Source organism: Talpa occidentalis, unplaced genomic scaffold, assembly GCF_014898055.3.
Source record: "Talpa occidentalis isolate TD23 unplaced genomic scaffold, MPIMG_talOcc4v2.1, whole genome shotgun sequence".
In the NCBI taxonomy this organism is placed as follows: Eukaryota; Metazoa; Chordata; class Mammalia; order Eulipotyphla; family Talpidae; genus Talpa; species Talpa occidentalis.
This window is the reverse complement of record NW_026555331.1, coordinates 130,641,453-130,657,104: the sequence shown is the minus strand read 5'-3', so window position 1 is coordinate 130,657,104 and position 15,652 is coordinate 130,641,453. Positions and strand designations below refer to the sequence as shown.

The following is a 15,652-nucleotide window of genomic DNA, read 5'->3' as shown; positions in this document are numbered from 1 at the left end:
TGGCTTATAGAAAAAAATATACATGCTCAAGTATCTGGAAAGGACAGGCACAGAAGCAGTCAGATCCAGCCACTCTTACAATGACACCAGGATTCTCACCCTCGGTACTCTTACCTTTTCTTTCTGTTGACTTTATTGTTAGGCAGGCATCCCAAGTGCTAACAAAATGAATACAAGGAACTCCAGAATTAAAATTTCTGCCATTTTAGTCCTGTAGCAGAAAGAGGGCATCTCACTCCTCATATTTCCAATTAAATTTAGGAGCTAAATCTTACTGACCTATCTTACGTCACAAAGACATCCCTTTGGGGCCAGAATAACAGCCCCCAAAGATGTTTAAATCCCAAGAACCTGTGACTTTTTCCTTGCAAGGTGGAAAGATCTTTGCAGATATGATTAAGCTAAGAACATTCAAATGGGGGCTTATCCTGGATTATTCAAATGAGCCCAATGTAATCACAAGGGTGTTCACAACAGGAAGACAGGGTAGAGGGTCACAGTCATCATAGGGGAAAGGATGGCAGAATAAGTGATAAGAGAAAAAGAACAATCTGTGCTGCTGGCCTTGAAGATGGAGGTAGAAGCCATGAGCAAAAAAATGCAGGTGACCTCTAGAAACTAGAAAAGGCAAAGAAATTCTCTCCTGAAATCCCAGAAGGAATATAACCTTACTCACACCTTGATTTTAAGACTACTGACCTACAGGACTATAAGGTAATAAATCTTCTCTTGTTACTAAGTTTGTAGTAAATTTTTTCAGCAGAATTTCCTTAGGGGAACTATTTCAACCCCTAAAGCAATTATGATAATGGAAGTGTTTTGATTGGCCAGACCTAGGTCGCATGTTCATGAAGGTAGGATTGTTTGATTCACCCACACCTGGTAGTCAATGTGGGGGGGTGTATGTTTCCCCAAGAAAAGTCAGGGTACAGTTACACTCATAAAGAGCAGATCTTGGCTTGTAAAAGTAACAGATATCCTCTATAGACACTTCTTGTTTTCCAGGTAAAGATGCTCAGTGGGCAATGAGAAACAATGTAGAAACCTAAAATCTGGTTCTTACTTCTTTCTCTAATACTTTATTCCTTTATTGTTTTCTTTGCTTGTTCAGCCATTACTTCATTCTTCAATTAACTAGTTCTTCAAGATAGCTCAGGAGCTCTTCTGTGTACTAAGCTAGGCGACCCTCCTCTGTGCTCCTCATGTGCTATGAGTAAGTATATCAATGCATTTATCACATTTGCTTAGAAAAATATTAAACCCAATGATAACTCTCATAGCCAATTTTAGTAATTGTGCTGGAAGAAACATGTAAACTTGATTTCCCAAGCAAAACATAGTATTAGCTATTTTTGTAAGCTGTGTTTCCATGGAAACAACCAACAACATGGCAGGAGGGATTCATTGTGACTATATTAGATATAGTTCAATAAACTGGTATTTCTATTTTTTTCCTTTCTCTAAAGAATTCAGAATTCACTTAGAAATGTACTCCTTACTTGATAATTGATAAAATTATTATTTAAACTTGATGGAACTGGAGCTATTGCTGTCCATAATGCAACAACTTTCATTTTTTTCCCATGAATCCTAGACACAGTTGCCTTTTACTTTATAATATATTTTAAGAAAAATAATTCTAATATTGATAGTGAGGGTGCTAATTAAATATTCAGTCCTCTCTGCTTATAAAAGGAAACTTTCATAGGTTGGAAAACAGATGTTTTAGTTCTTGTTCCCATTTTCTAATATGAATTGATCTGCTTCATATCAATAAATCCTCTTGACATTTCACAGTCATGGCGCTAAAACACTAAAGCATCCATGTCAAATGAAAAAGCTGCTGAAAGTAATGGTATTAAATGATGATTTTTAGGTCCTGTCACCAATTTAAATGTATTCTTGATAAGGCATTGGATTTATATGTTAATGGCTGTATTTCACCAATTCTGCCAAATATATCTGCTACAGTATGTAGCAGAAAGTTGTTAAACCTCCAAGGACCCTTTGACTGAGAGAAGTTTTGAAATAAATCAATGAAAATGAGCACAGCCTATTTTCTGAGCATGGCACATCATGACTGTTTGACAGAATGAGTACAGTGTTTGTTTTCAATCCAATAATATCTTTAATTTTTGCAAGCTGTGGAAAGCAGTTTGATGGACCACAGGAAATACATTCAGTTATTTCATGCACAGAGTCAGGCATGAAGTGCTAAAAGAGAACTAGGAGAATTTTCAAGAGTAGTTGTCCTCCTTTTTCAAAAATGAGGCTTTCCTTTTTTCTTTTAGTTTAACTGCAAATCTAGATTTCTCTAAGGAGTCTTACATAATAGCAGTGCCAATTAGTCTGATGTGGCTGTCCTTATACATATGTATTTGTTCTGTATTATTATTATCAAGCTTATAAACCAAAAAAAGTTTAAAATTCAAGGATGTGAATGAATTAGCAGCTATGTTTCCTCATGTTAACTGTGTTCTGCAGAAGTAATTCTTTACAAAGTTGTTCAATGCTGGAACCAAAAGTTGATTTCAGATAATTCACCTCCTATTATGGTGCCCTGCATTTTCTCCCATGCCCAAGCCTGGCCTACTTGCTTTAATCAGCTACTGTTCACTTTCTCCTCTGCACCTCTATTTAGGAGAGAACAACTTGACCTGGACTGTGACATAACTTCCTCTGCTTCGTAATAATTATTGTGATGTTGAAATGAGTTGTAAAGTTGAAAAGAAGGGCTTTACAATATTTTTCTGTGGCGATTTCAGCACAAAGTGAACAACAAAAAGGTGTTTTTTTTTTTTAAATCACCTCCTAAAGAGCGGTTGAAAAAAATGGTATAAAATTTCAATGTTGTGGGCCTCCTTCATGGCGCAAGGGTTAAGACACAAAGCTATGAAGCTGTCCGCAGCCTCTGCAGCACAAGTTCGATCCCCAGGCCAGCTAGGGAGCAACCCACATGTCACAGCAGACCTCTCCTGACTCGCCCGCTGCTCCCCTCAGCAGTGTACTTCGGTCAATCTGCCTGTTCTGTTTCCCACTCTGTCTCTGGTGAATCCTCTCACCCCCACACCTCTGGCCTATACCCCAGCTCTTGTATGCATAAATAAATAAATCTTTAAAAAAATTTCAATGTTGTGGACATAGTGTTAAGAAAGAATAATATCAGAAACATTAAACCCTAGCTGAAAAAGGGAACTATTTTGAGGTGATATTTAATTGTGGGACTATGTGGCCTGAGGAAAGAAGTTTCTACATACACATGCATGCAGATTTGTTTTCTTTTCTTTCTTTCTTTCTTTTTTTTTTTTTTTCAATTTCCAAGATGCCTAGTAGAATACTGGTTAAAAAACATCAAACTTTTGTAACATTTGCTTATTTATCCAGAGAAATCATGCTGGAAACTCACTTTCTATCAATGTTAGTACGTCATCTCAAAGAATTCCCTTTGATCTCAAGAATGAGCTCTTCTCCCAAAGAGGGGATTATCTTAGATTCAGTATCTTACAAATAGTTACTTGATTAAACTCATTATTCTTATTCCTCATAATACATTAAATATATATATACAAATTATTGGTTTATTATCAACATGTCCAAGTTCAAACGTTTTCAATGCCTTATGTAGATTTTTGTTCAAAAGTAGTTCATCCAAGGGTTAGATTCCTTTAAGTGACAACATGGTCAGGCTTAAGAAGTGAAACTAGTTTAGCAAGAGCTTTAGCATCATTTGAGACATAGTTTATGAAAGCAGCTCTGCTTGAGAGCTCTGGCTGGTGCAGGTAGCAAAGGGACACCTGTAAACACCTGGCTGGAGGTTTACATGGATGATCCATATGCATCAGGCTGGGACCACAGTGGAAATGATCAGTCCACCAAGGGAATTGAGCTCCTTTTTGGGGGAGCCCCAAGTCAAAGTGGAGCCATTAAGCTGTAACGGAGGTTATTTTAGGAGCAAGCAAGACTTTGCTATCTGGAAAGAGTCCAGAGCCTCAGATTGAAAAGACCAGGCCTGAAATATCCATTGCTCTTCCCCAAGACCTTTAGCCACTGGCAGGTGAAGGCTATGCCAGGAGCAAAGGCAGGTCACACTTTATTTTTTCTCCTGCCCCATGGTCCTCAAGGTCTGGGTAAGTGCAGAAACTAGTTGTGGTAGAGAACAAAATATGAGGAAACCCTGGTGTCAGGTAACATCTGGGGGCCCTGGAGTTGGCTGGAATATGGGGCACCAGAGGAGTATGGTGAGTCAGAGCCAAGAAAATAAGGCAGGGATCAGGCCCCTTTTATATAGAGAGTTAAGAGAAAAACACAGGACAGCCAGTTAAATTTGACTTAGAAAAATATGAATTATTAAAATATAAGTATATCGGGCCTCCCCTGGTGGTGCAGCGGTTGAGAGCTGGGCTGCAAAGCTGCCCACAGCCTCTGCAGCACTGGTTCGATACCTGGCTGCCAGGGAGGGTCCCACATGGCACGCAGACCTCTCCTGCCATGCCTGCTGCTCCCCTCAGCAGTGTATTTCGTCAGTCTGCCTGTTCTGTTCCCTACTCTAGCTCTAGTGAATTCTCTCATCCTCTCGCACTTCTGACTGTACCCAGTGCTTGTATAAATAAATAAATAAATTTTAAAAATATATATATATATGTCCCCCATATACTTTCTCTTAAAGTCTATTGTTTAAAATTCAAATTTAACTGAATAGGGCCTCCCATAGCTAAAGCTGCCCGCAGCCTCTGCAGCGCCGGTTCGAAACCAGAGGAGGGTCTGGCGCGCAGAAGCAGTGTACTTCAATTCTCTCACCCTTTAACTTGATAAATCTTTTATTTAACTGAATATCATATACTTTTATTTGCTAAATCTGGCAGCCCTATCCAATGCCTTCCTAAAGGTAAGGAAGCTCTCTTGCAAGTAGAGGAGACGCATTGGTGGATTTTAAACATGAGGATTTTACATTCAAGTTTGTGTCATATAAAGTGTATTCTAGTTCAGGTTAGAAGATGAATAGAAGAGGTATGAGACCAATGTTAACGTGGAGGGTCCTGAGGTAGGAGAAGTGTATAAAAGACTTTATCACAAAGACATAAAGCAAAAAAATATGCCATTTTGGACCAGACCAGTAATCTATTTACTTCAATATTCTGTCAACCCATAGCATCAAGGAATGCTTTGTGAAAAAGAATGACATGATAAGAAAATCATCAGTCTCAAGTCTGAGTCTTAGCATTTGACCTTTATTGAAGCCATTTGAGCTTGTACAAATCACTTAACCCCCCAGTATCTAAGCAACCTCAATATACACAAGCTCCTGCACACAAGTTTCTAATCTGTTCTCAAATATTAGGAGGGCAGATTCTCTAAAGCCCCTAACCCATTAAGCTTTCCTGGTCTAAATGTACAAATGAGATAAGACTAGTGGAAAGTTATTTATCTTCATCCTCAGAATCCTCCCTTTGTCTTTTGAATCAAATCTCATCCTAGCTTTTGTTTAAGACTGAACTAGGCATCTATTTCTCCCCATATTCCTCCTCTGCTTCATAATTAATTTTCTCCTATTTGCTCATGCCTACTGAATCCATTTGCTCTTTATTTCATATAACTTTAAGGCTCTGTGTATGCTTTTTCCAAGCCTGGAAATGCCATTTTACTCTTCTTTCTCCACTGAAACTGCTTGGTCCCTTTCTTTTGTTAAAAGCTCACTTACTACAGAAAGTATTTCTTAACTATTATCACCCAATAATAACATTCATCTGTTCCTATACATATCTCAGGATATAATATCCCCACACAGTATTTAAATGTAAATCCTTCCATGTGGCTGCATTTTCTTCTACAGTTATCACTCATGTCTTTCCATACCTTCAAAGCCCAAATGGTCCTCCTCTTACCAACCAGGTAGGGGAGGCCTGGGTTCCTCCATGTTTGTCTTCCCATAACATGTATTACAGAGCTCTAAATTGTGTTCACCAAAGAAATAAATTCGCCAAGGAAATGATTTGCTCCTCTAACAGCAGTGGTTCATTTATTATGAAAATTGTGCCCTGGCTTGAATGAGCTAAACAAAGGCTAAAATAGTCCAAAGTACTGTTTTTCTTTCGGCACTGACTTAGGAAAAGAGAACCTATTGGAAAAATTAGAAAGGGAAGCTTGGGCCAAAGATGAGATGGTCATGAGTAAAAGCATGAAAATAAGTTAAAATGTTTGAAAATAATGCAATGTCAACTTTTATACCTCCCAAAGAGTGGTTTAAAAAAATGGTATAAAATTTCAATTTTATGGGCATAGTGTTAAGAAAGAATAATATCAGAAACATTAAACCCTATAAACCTTAGCTTTTGAAAAAGGAACTATTTTGAGGTGATTTTTAATTGCAAATTCTTAAGACTAAGCAAACAAATAATGCTGGCATTTTGTAAGTGGTACAGCTAATTTCCTTTTCTCTAACCATAATATATATAATCATATATATATTATATATGACCATTATATATGTGTGTGTGTGTGTGTATCTCTGAAAGAAACAGCCATTGCACATTTGGGTGTTTACAAATATTTAAGGTATGTACATTGTGATCTAGTCAGGAAGACAGAAACCACTTTGAATATTGTCTTCTGTTTTCAACACACTAACACACAGTGATGATAATTTAATGGACATTAAAGACAAGGGAAATATAAAATTCTATGGTCATATGAGCAGTTTAATATAAGCATGCCTTTGTTGATATTAAGATTATTTTTTATTCTGTTTTTAAGACGCATAAATGATACAGGAAGTCCCCAGAAAAAAATCTTCTGGCTAAGTACATTACCAATTTACAATGGAGAGAAGTGAGCCTATCATATGTGAGATTTGAGACCTCTCATGAGACAGGAGGCCTCTGTAATTAGGGCTTACAAAGGTCAGTTCATATTATGTTGTGGTTTACATTGGTGCCTTTAACTGTGCTGTACAGATGAGAAGAAAAAGTCACATTACTAAATGAGGAGGATGGCCTCCCCAAGCGGCACAGAAGTTGAATCTCAGGATATAGGGTGTCACATTGAGATGGGAAAACAGAACAAGGCAAAGCCAAAGCCAGTATTTAATCACTTGCTAGACTGATTTTTGTGGGGAATTCCACATTTAACATAGACATCCTTAAGATGATAAAAATTGACACTGTTGGGGAAAAATAAGTTCATTAATCAATAGCATATAATAGCTACTTAAAAATGGTAGGTATTGGGTCTCCCTGGTGGCACCAGTAGTTAAGCATCGCACTATGAAGCAATCTGCAGCCTCTGCAGCACGAGTTCATTCCCGACCGGGCAGGGAGCAACCCACATGGCCAGGCAGAGCTCTCCTGTCTCACCCGCTCAGCAGTGTATTTTGGTCCACTGCCTGTTCTGTTCCCCACTCTGTCTCTGGTGAATCCTCTCACCCCCCTGCATCTCTGGCCTGTACCCCAGCTCTTGTATGCATACATAAATAAATCTTTTAAAAAATGGTAGGTATTAATATTATTACAGAGAGAGATCGAGAATCATCATAACTAATAAAATTCTACCAAATTTATTGATGAGGATCCCAAACACTTCAAAAATGTTGTTAAGGAAGAGGAACAGGTTGCATTCTGAGAGTAAAAGGGGAGTAGATGGTAAGAAATGATTGGCAGCTTCTGTAGGCCCTTTGTTCTAAAGGTTTATATAGATAAGGAAGAAGAACACAGAACAATGGTTGTATGTTAACAGTAAGATCTAGATACGCTTTTATTTTCTTTTAAGCCTGGGAAACCAGTACTTCTTTAATGGCAAAATTAAAATCCCCTGCTTCCCCCCCACAAAAAAAAATAAGAATAAGAGAAGAAACCATTAAGAGATCAAAACTCTAGATGAGCTAAAAGTAGTAAGATTGTAGAGAATTAAAGACATATGTTTTAAGGATTCTGAGAGTTGGCCTTGGAAAGATGTGAAACCACTTTTTCCTCTAAAACTTGATGAAAAGTTCAAAGAATACATTTTTAGCAAACAGTGTTTCAAAACAGAGCTCATCACTTCGGTGAGACTTGGTTTTATCACAAGATTAGAGATTAGACCAAGGGTCAGGTCCAGAAGCAGGTATAGGTCGAGGGAGGAAACCTACACAGGGCAGTAGAGCAGGTTCCTGAACTTATGGCAACAAGAAAAGGCAATGATCCAGCACATAACCGCTGCCAGAGATGTAGCAAGAGAGAAGATTGGAGTTCAGGAATAGGGAGTCTAGGGCAGGGGATAAGTGTCAGTGTACTTACCAGCATCTAAAAGCAAATGGCAAGAGTTGGGCAACAGGGCAGTTGTTTTGATACAACCTTAATAATCAACGATGATATGGAGAAGTTATTGTGAGTAACACAATGTCTACTATAGATTAGAAGAGCAAAGCAGAAGCCATAAAGTGAGAACAGAATTAACAGCACATTTACCCTGGTATAACCTAGTTTACTGTAGCTTGAGCTACTGCCTCTGACTTGAAGGGGGCTCTATTCCAGACCCTCAGGCTGGGCTGAGCTGATATCTTATGATCCTTTATGAGCATAGAGTGCAAGACAGATGAAGTCAGATGAAGCAGGAATAAAGTTCAGAGCTGATAGCTTTCATCTGGTTGGAAAGCAAGAATAAATCCCGATTTCTAGAACCGGGACAAGTAGATAGGATTCAGTTTTGAGACAGGAGAAAATCTGGAATTGCTCTTCTGACTAAAGAGCATAAGCAATCTCCGGAGAGGTCTGAAAGGAGTGCCAAGTGGCAGAAACAGTCCAGGTAATATAAAATGCTTGAACTCTTACTGGGCCAATTCACCATCTTTCTCAGAATAAAATAAACCATTTAATCTTCATAAATCTTCACTTGGAATCTCTTCAAAGAATTTAGTAGCTTCAGTTTAAATCCTTCATTCAGCTATGTATCTACTTTGTTTCATTTTTTTTAATATTTCAAGCTTTATATTAAAATTCTTGGTGCAGTGCTTCATAATACTTAACAATAAAATCCAGACTGTCCAGTTTTTCCATTTGTTAAGAAGTCAAATGTATCTTTATCCTATTTCCTTTATGTTGTTTATAATACAGCTCCTAAACCTAAATTATGATTATTATTTCCTTGCAAAAACTAGATTCATTTTGGGAGAGGGCAAGAACTTGATGCCTGAAAACAAGGATAAAGAGTATAATGCTGACATGGAGATAGAATGGAAAGAAATGAGTGGAACAGAAATCAGATGTTAAATAAAAAAAGAATGTTGAACACTCAGTCTAATAGTTTGAGGAACACTTGACCTAGATCATGTCTTCTGATTGATTTGAATGTCACAGAAATGGAATTAAATTATTTGCATGCTCAATGGCTCATCACCCAGTCCTAAAAAGAAATAAAATTGGTTGGGTATGAGTCCTACCAATTATGACAATTGAATGATAATTTCCTTTCCTGAAAATGATGGAATTGTGCCCATCTGGTTTGGTACTAATGGAAATCAAGCAATGAAATTTAATCTTATAATTTTAGTCTATCAGTAACAAAAACTAGGCACTGCCATGTCAGTAATTGGCTAATATTTAATAAAAAACAAAACCTAAGCAGACAGGAAAATAGCTAACTCAAGCATGTTGAATGTTAGAGATATATATACCCTACATCTTAATTTCCTTATTAAATAAGTGAAGTGACACTTTGTCAAAACATCAGTGAAGTCCTTTAAAATCTTCTTTAGAAAGCCTATCTAAAAATACCAAAAATGATTATTAGGAGAAAATCACAATCTTGACTGTCTTTCAAAGTTTTCATTAACAACACTATGTATATAAGTCAATTTTTCCCCTAGGAAACTTCTAGGAACTAATGAATAACAATTTGCCTATTTTGCAGAGGAATATGCATATAAAATTACATCTAATTTCTTATATTAAACCAATTAACTACATCTATTGCTTGAGAAATGACCCAAAGAAATATTAAGAATAAAGATGAGTATTAAATTGAATTTAAGTTATTATGATAAATGTCAGATATTCTCTTTTAAGGGACATCAACAGACAGATAATAGAAGCCAGCATTTCACAAAAATCTTTTTATCCATTCACTAAGTCTCTAAAATATTTTTTCCAAATCAACATTTTAGTGATTAATATGTTAAAAACACAACTATTTAATGCAGAAATTATATGCTTTACATATAACAACATGTGAGCATAAAACATTGATTTGAATGTAATTCTAACCATTTCAAATGTTTATTTTCTCTGAAGGTGGTTATATTTTATTTCTTTCATATGATGTGAACATAGTATTCTATTGCTTAAATCCCTCCACTATTTCCTTCTGATAGGTTTACTATCAGAAAAGGCTAAACTATTTAAACTTTATATTCCTTTTTTAATAAAGATTTATTTATTTATTTATACAAGAATGGGGGTACAGGCCAGATACGCAGGAGGGTGAGAGGATTCACCAGAGACAGAGCGGGGAACAGAGCAGGCAAACTGACGAAATACACTGCTGATGGAGCAGCGGGCACAGCAGGAGAGGTCTGTCTCACCATGTGGGACCCTCGTCAACAGGCTTGAATCAAACCGGCACTGCAGAGGCTGCTGACAGCTTCACAGCACTGCGCTCAACCACCTGCACCACCAGGGGAGGCCCTAAACTTTATATTCTTCATGGTCTAGCTACACTCTACATATCTGGCATGAAATCATGTCACTACCCTCTTCAGAGTCTGTAGGTTTTTACCAATAGCCATTCTTCCCATTTCTGTTAGTAATAAGACCTTGGGTTCTAGCTGGTATGTGATTGTCTAACAGTCTCCCAGTTATAGCAACTGAACCTGTATCCAACTAAAACAGATGTCACATTTTTAAGATAAAAAAGAGAAAATCCCTGGTTTTTTAACCCAAAATTTAACTACAGTTCCCTGTTATGTTTCCCCAGGTTCAGTTCATGACCTTATTTATTTCCCATCAAAAACCCAAAAAGTCTTTACAATTATTTTCACCTTTAGAATTCTTCTCACTGTAATACATGGAAAGTAATTTACATAAAGTGAATTAGAAATATGAGGCACTTACAAGTTAGTTCACCTCGGGCATATGCCTAATATGTGAAGGAACAAAAGCAACAGAATAGCTAGAGCTTTGGAGACTAAAATTGAATCTGCTATAGCTATCAAGACTGCGAAGTCCACAGCAAGTCAAATAACCATCAGTGGGGTTATTAAAAGGGAAAATCAATGACTACTTTAGAACCATAAAGATAGCTAACAAATCTTTCAGCCACTCCTGGCTAAGAGTTCCCCAATATCATAATTCTGTAGGATTCCTCTCTAGTAATCTCTGCATATTTTTAATTGTTTGTATAAATTTACATTTAATTTAAACATTTAGAAAACTCATTATAGGTCTTAACCAGTCTTAAATTTATCAAGCCTGAAGTTAAAAGGCACCGCACCCCCACTAGGTGTCATTCAGAAAATGTACCTGGACTTTTGTTTTCAACATTAAGATGGACTAGAAATCTTGAAAATATGTCAAGAACTAACATGCTATGTAAAATATTTTGTAAACATCCTTTAAAAGTCACATATGTATTTGTAAGAAAGTAAGAAAATTCCTTTGACAGAAGAATGTGATGCAGCAGGAAAAGTCAAGAGAAGTTTATGGAAACCTTGAGGTCATGCAACCCTGAAGAGGAGCATGGCTTATCCTCTGATGAATGGTTATACATGGGGACTAGAGGCAAGGTCTTGTATGTATTTTGAGGACTCAAGCTTGAGGCTTATGATATAAAACAGAGACCCACCAAGGACTAGATCTCCCAAAAAGAGTGAGATATGAATGAAAAAGCACAAGCAGTACCAGCCCACAGGGCCTTACCAGTCTAGGCTTCAGAACAAGGGCACACATATATCCCTTGAAAATGCAATACCAGGGCCTCCCCGGTGGCGCAGCGGTTGAGCGCTGGGTTGCGAAGCTGCCCGCAGCCTCTGCAGTGCCGGTTCCATCCCGGCTGCTCCCGGCCACTGGAGGAGGGTCCCACATGGCACGCAGACCTCTCCTGCCGCCCGCTGTTCCCCTCAGCAGTGTACTTCGGTCCTTCTGCCTGCTCTGCTCCCCGCTCTGGCTCTGGTGAATTCTCTCACCCTCCCACGCTTCTGACTGTACCCAGTGCGTGTGTAAACAAATAAATAAATAAATAAATAATAAATCTTTAAAAAAAAAAAAAATGCAACACCATTATAGGTGTTGGAACACAATATTGCACTACTTGTCCTCTACAAACTGAATTCAATAATTACAATAATAAAATTACAATAAAGTATACCAAATTTGTAGTACCTACCTATCCTAGTAGAGACAAAGGCAAGTCTTTTCTTTATTCAGATGCTTCCTTGATGCAGACCTCAAAATATTCCCACCTATAATATCCCAGTGACTCTAACACCATAGTAAAAACGAAATTCTAAAACTAATACCAGGTAACAGCACCATCACTAAGAATCAGGAAAAAAAGAATGTCAGAATGAGACATTTTTAGACTTCTGATTTCAAAATTATTTTATAAAGCACATGCAGTAATCATATGTAATGTGCTTCGGACACGTAATAATTGAAACCCTGAAAAAGGAGCAAGAGATTATTATTTTTTAAAGTCAAATAGAATTTTTTAAAATGAAAATAAAATCTTTAACGTTTTAAAACTTGGACAATAGAACAGGAAATCAGAGAGCTGAAAAGGACAATCACAAACTAGGCAATAGATTCTAAAGTTTTCCCAGAACACAACATGTAAGAAAAGACATAAAAATTATGAAGAGATGTTGAAATATGGAAAATATGCCTAAATTATCTTCCATTGAAGCTCCCAAAGGACAGAATAAAAAAGAATAGGGAAGAGAAAATACTTCAAAAGATGATTGAGCACTATTCAGACTTAAAAACATGGTTATCTTTAGATTGTGTTAACCTAACTAATTCAAAGAAGAACAAATAAAAATAAACTCTATATCAAAATATAACAGTGAATCCATAGAGAAAATAAAAGACGTTAAAAACAGCCAGAGAGAAAAAGAAGAAATAATTGGTATAATGGGTTGTCTTCTCAATAGCAAAAGTGAAAACCAGAGACAGGATAATTAGTATTAATAGCATCAGCTTGCTCAAAGAAAATAACTCTCAAGTTAGGATTGTATACTCAAAACAAACATTCAAAAAATAGAGAATAAAAGAAAGATAATTTTAGAAGAGGAAAAACAGTTTACTACCAATATATTCTCAGCAAAGAACAATCTAAAGGGTGAATGTTAGAAATATTTCCGGAAAATTCTCAGATGAGAAAAGAATTAATTGACCAAGAAAATGCTAAAGATGAGAAAAAATCTAAAGAACTGTTCAACTAAGTAGTGGTAGTTTGATGAGTTTTCACTTTATTTTAAGTTGCAAAGAACTATAAAACAATGAACAAAATAGCATGAAACCTAAAAAGTAGAGTATATGGGAAGTAGGGTTAAATATTCATGAGTCTGGAAGATATTTAGGAGAAGGGAAATATGTAACTGAAGTCTTATGTAAGCATGGTAAAATTTCAAGGGTTTGACTAGGAATAAAATACAGAATAGAAATATTGAAACCAGTAGAGGGGGGAAAATTGAGTGATAGTAAAACTTATCACCTTAAAAGGATACAAGAAAGGAGAAAAAGAGAAAGAAAAACAGGACAAAGAAAAAATGTGTACTGTTTGTAGAGATTAATCAACATATAGTTAATGGAGTCATTCCTCTCCTGTTAAAATGTATCAATTGTCAGACTGGATTTCAAAAAAAGAAAAATCCCACTAGTTTTTGCATGTAAGAGTCATATTTAAAACATAAAGTCACAGAAAACTTGGAAGATGGTGGGAAAAGGGTATTCCTGAAAAGTGCTAATTAAAATAAAACTGATGAAATAAATTAATAATATACAAACAAAACTTAAGGCAAAAAACATTATTAGAGATAAAGAAGTGCACTGTATAATGATCAAGTGTTTACCAGAAAGATAACAGTTTTAAACTTTTCAAGCACTAATGATATAACTTGAATTATATTATGTCACTAGCAAAATAATTTTATATGTCACTAATAAAACAAAATTATAAAAATAACTCATTCCAAAAAACCAGGGGATCAATATTCATAAGTAATAGTGGCACCTAAGTGTCTTTTCTCAGGCTATCCTTATCTACTTTGTCATCAAGTTATTTGGCCTCATAAGATGAAATGTAGAATGTTTTCTTTTTCATGCCAGGATTAGAATTATCCTCCTCAAATGTTTGGTAGATTTTCTTAAAAAAAAAAAAAGATTTTATTTATTTATTTTTGCCTAGAAGGACTGAGGTGTAGGCCAGAGGTGTGTGGGGGCCGTTGAGGGTGAAAGGATTCACCAGGGACAGAGTGGGGAGTAGAGCAGGCAGATTTACTGAAATACACTTCAAAGGGGAGCAGCAGGGGAGACAGGAGAGGTCTGCTGTGCCATGTGCAGGTTAGCTCCCTGGCTGGGGATCAAACTCAAGCTGTCACCATAATAGCATTAATACTTAACCCCTAGGCCACCAGGAGGTTCTAGCAGATTTTATTTCTAAAACCACTTGTGCTTGGTATCTTCCCTCTGGGAAGACTTTTGTCAATTTTGAACACACACACACACACACACACACACACACACACACACACTCCTTTGGTAGGCATATCAAATCCTCTCTAGCTTCTTTGTCCTCATTTGGGAAAATACAAAAGTGGAAAGTAGTGGCAATTATATTAAACAGTCTTAAGAATATTTCTGTGTCCTTTGGGTAAATACCTAGGAATGGAGTTCCTGAATCATATGGAAGCTCTATGTTTAGTAGGTCCAGAAATCTCCACACAGCTCTCCATAGTGGTTGGACCAGTTTGCACTCCCACCAACAGTGCAGGAGAGTTCCTTTTTCTCCACATCCTCGCCAAAATTTGTTGTTGCTAGTTTTTTTAATATGTGCCATTCTCACTGGTGCAAGTTAGTATCACATTGTAGTTTTGTTTTTTTTTTTTTTTATAGAGGCATGTTTTTATTTATTTATTTGTTTGTTTGGTCAGTCAGAAGCACGGGAGGGTGAGAGAATTCACCAGAGCCAGAGCGGGGAGCAGAGCAGGCAGAAGGACCGAAGTACACTGCTGAGGGGAGCAGCGGGCGGCAGGAGAAGTCTGCGCGCCTTGTGGGACCCTCCTCGGGTGGCCAGGGAGCAGCGGGGATCGAACCAGCGCCGCAGAGGTCGCAGGCAGCTTCTTCGCAACCCAGCGCTCAACCGCTGCATCACCGGGGAGGCCCTCATTGTAGTTTTGATTTGCATTTCCCTGATTGCAAGTGATACTGAACATTTTTTCATATGCCTGCTGGCCATTTGCATTTCCTCTTTGGAGAAGTTTCTTTTTAACTCTTCTGCCCATTTTTGACTGGATTATTTTCTTTGTTGTTTTTGAGTTTTATGAGCTCTTTGTAGATTTTTGTGATCAGTCTTTTATCATTAGTGTTGTGTGCAAAAATTTTCTCCCATTTGGTGGGGTTTCTCTTTGTTTTGGTTATTTACCCAAAGGACACAGAAACATTAGTTCAAAAGGGCACCTGCACCCCTA

The 15,652-nt window shown here is 37.1% G+C and overlaps 1 long non-coding RNA gene across 1 annotated transcript in view; it reads left to right on the top strand.

Annotated features, from left to right (window-relative positions):
* The first annotated feature begins 1,115 nt into the window (after positions 1-1,115).
* Positions 1,116-15,652, top strand: part of LOC129145343 (uncharacterized) — a 68,452-nt gene continuing 53,915 nt past the window's right edge. The window contains exon 1 of the long non-coding RNA XR_008550835.1: positions 1,116-1,213. This is a non-coding gene — a long non-coding RNA (uncharacterized LOC129145343). The remainder of the gene's footprint in view (positions 1,214-15,652) is intronic.